Source organism: Leuresthes tenuis, unplaced genomic scaffold (genome assembly GCF_036924035.1).
Source record: "Leuresthes tenuis unplaced genomic scaffold, fLeuTen1.0.hap1 SCAF_24, whole genome shotgun sequence".
NCBI classification, from domain to species: domain Eukaryota; kingdom Metazoa; phylum Chordata; class Actinopteri; order Atheriniformes; family Atherinopsidae; genus Leuresthes; species Leuresthes tenuis.
The window spans coordinates 24,305,702-24,308,423 of record NW_027325378.1 but is presented as its reverse complement, the minus strand read 5'-3'; the positions used below and the strand labels follow the sequence as shown (position 1 = coordinate 24,308,423).

Sequence of the window (2,722 nt, the reverse complement as noted above, 5' to 3'; positions counted from 1 at the left end):
TATCAGTTAAGTCTGGCCTGGGTAAAACGTTGATGGTTATTTCTGACATGCAATCATGAGAATTTCCATCTGTGGGGTAGGTAGCAGTGTGGATGGATTAAGTGTAGCACATCTCTCGACAACAAGGTGTGGCTGTGAAAGAAGAACAGTTATGTAGGAGAGATGTCTGGTAAAGATATTTTGTTAAGTAACCATATCACAGCCACTGCATGAGGTACCTTAAGTGTTAATGGGTGAAATAACACCATAATTGTTGATGCCTGCACTGCCAATGGCTTCTGGCCATTGATTCAAAAGTACGATCTCGTCACTTTTTCCCCCTTTCAGTGGACACTGGCCCCTAATTACCGCAATTCAGCAGGGGGTCTTTCATTAGGAGTACTGGACTCCCCCGTGCACGGTTTCAGCTCCGACCCTGGACGGCGGAAAAAACGTCGAGATCTGGTTTGAGTACCCAATTGTTGAGAAAATTCTCTCAATGAGACTCAGAGTTGCTGGAGTCGGTTAATGCAAAGGTTTAATCTTGCAGCAAGCTCAAGAATGTGTGTGTGTATGGGTGTATGTGTGCGAACGTGTGTGTGAGTTTGTGTGTGTGAGAGTTTAAAGAACCTGTTATCCACAGGCAGGTCTTAACTAGTATGGCACGGGTCCAGCCTGTCTCATCTTTTTTGGAAGGTCCAGCGCTTGGCCGTAACCCTTCTGTCTGTTTGGACTCTCACATACATTCGGTTAATCATAGAAAAACGAGAACAAAACTTTTTAGCCCCTTAAATTCATAAAACAGACATGGTGCAGTTATTTCCATTCTAGAAAATAAGAGTAATCACCACCATTCCTATAATTTCTGGATATTCTAACAATCTGAATCTTTTTTAAATGTTCAATGAAGCCCTTTGCTGTTCTGTTTAGAGACTCAGCTGATCATAAACCTTCTAAACTCTTAACCTTTTTCATTTCTCAGTTAGTATTCACTTTAAAACTGATTAAAAGAAAAAATAAATGAATGCCTATCAACAAATGTGGGATCTAAACTCTACTGCTTCCTCTAAAATGATTTATTTTCTCAATTCAGAAATATGTGTGTGTAAGTCACAACACCTGTGACACCAAAACGGCTTTCTTTTCTCTCTTTTCTCTACACTCTGCACTGTGAGCACACACACCAAATCAGAAAGGCTTTTTTCTCTCTTTTCTACATTATGGACTGTGGGGACACAAAACCCCTCTCTCTTTTTTTTTTTTTATTGTGTGTCAGGGCTTTGTCTCACGTATTAGATGATGCTTAAGATATGAATGGGTTTATCAGTCACATCAGAATCCATACATACTGATCCTCCCGTAATAAAATGGTCGGATCTTATCAAACACACTTTGTTTCTTGTGACAATCAAGTCAGCGAAACAGCGTATACACGTCAAGACACTGAATCAAGTTTGCCACAAGAACTCATAAGTTTGGCAGTATTGCTCTGCCGTCAGCAATCATACACCCATTTTATTTTCGTGAGACATGTGCAGGCACCTGTTCATCTACTGTTCTATCACTATGAATTAGTTTATCTATTATCAATAAGGATACTTCTACAACTACTATCAAAGTATGTCCGGACTTCTTATGTTGTCAGTTGCTATATATGAATAAGTGGGTAGCTACTGACAACCATTAAGCATGTCACACAGCCCAAACATATAACATTTCAGGACACACCACACAGTTAACAACCACAGTGAAGCGTGTCAAAGCCCAAACATGTAACATTCAACAGGACACTTACACAACACATTCAAATCAAACAGTCAGACAACATACAAGAACATATACCCCAGCCGGCATTGCTCCCTGCCTATTTTCCTACAGCTCACAATGTGTGCGCACACCTTTATTCACAAACTCTTCAACTTATACTCTTTTACCGAAGCTGCTACAGCTCGATTGGCCGAATACCCTTAGATCCTATTTCGGTGAATTTGACATCTGCCTTACATGTAACAGATTAGCGGTTTAGCAGTTTTAATTTAGTTTGAGTGAAGGAATTCATTTTATTGCAAAATCCGAAATCGTGAAGAACTCGTGAAAGTAAGCTTATTCTCGGATTCCTGAAACTTTAGATTTGCTCTTTCTTTTACTGCAAAGTACAACGTTGTTTTTTTTTGTTTAAATCTTTCTAGACATGGTAATTGGTAATTAAGAAGGACAAAGCAGTCGCAACAAGTAAGGCGACTCTACTCAGAGAAGTCACTCTGCACAGTAACAAGATTTCTTTTGCACAGACAGAAAGGGCTTCACCCGCAAAGGTAAAGCCTGCCAAAAATAGAAACAACTCATTAGTGCTGCTCTCCACTGAAGTCTTTAGTAAAAGGCGAAAGACTTGTACGTTATGAAGACAAACCAGAGTACGATCATCCGTCACTGCGGGAGCAGGGCATCAGGCTAGTTGGCATAGCCACCTTCCCCATGGTGAGCTTTGCTCCCCCCCCCCCCCCCCCCCCCCTTGCTCCTCGGCTGACCAAAGAGGAACTACTCGATGGCTGCAACACCTGAAAGAGATATTGATGCGAGACCCGATCAAAAGCTTTTTCAAAGTCTAAATTTAAGATGACAAGCCGGGTGTTTCTGTCTCTAGCGTAATCAATGATGTCTCGAATCAGTACGAGGCTGTCGGTGAGTTGTCTCCCTGAGATGGCACAAGCCTGGTCTGGGTGAATTACCTCCTCTAAAACAG

The 2,722-nt window shown here is 41.4% G+C and overlaps 1 non-coding gene across 1 annotated transcript; it reads right to left on the bottom strand.

The window, feature by feature from the left end:
• Positions 1-2,283: 2,283 nt before the first annotated feature.
• Positions 2,284-2,397, bottom strand: LOC140285077 (U5 spliceosomal RNA). Its single transcript, XR_011910277.1, has one exon. It is a non-coding gene; the product is annotated as a U5 spliceosomal RNA (small nuclear RNA).
• Between the last annotated feature and the right edge of the window lie 325 nt (positions 2,398-2,722).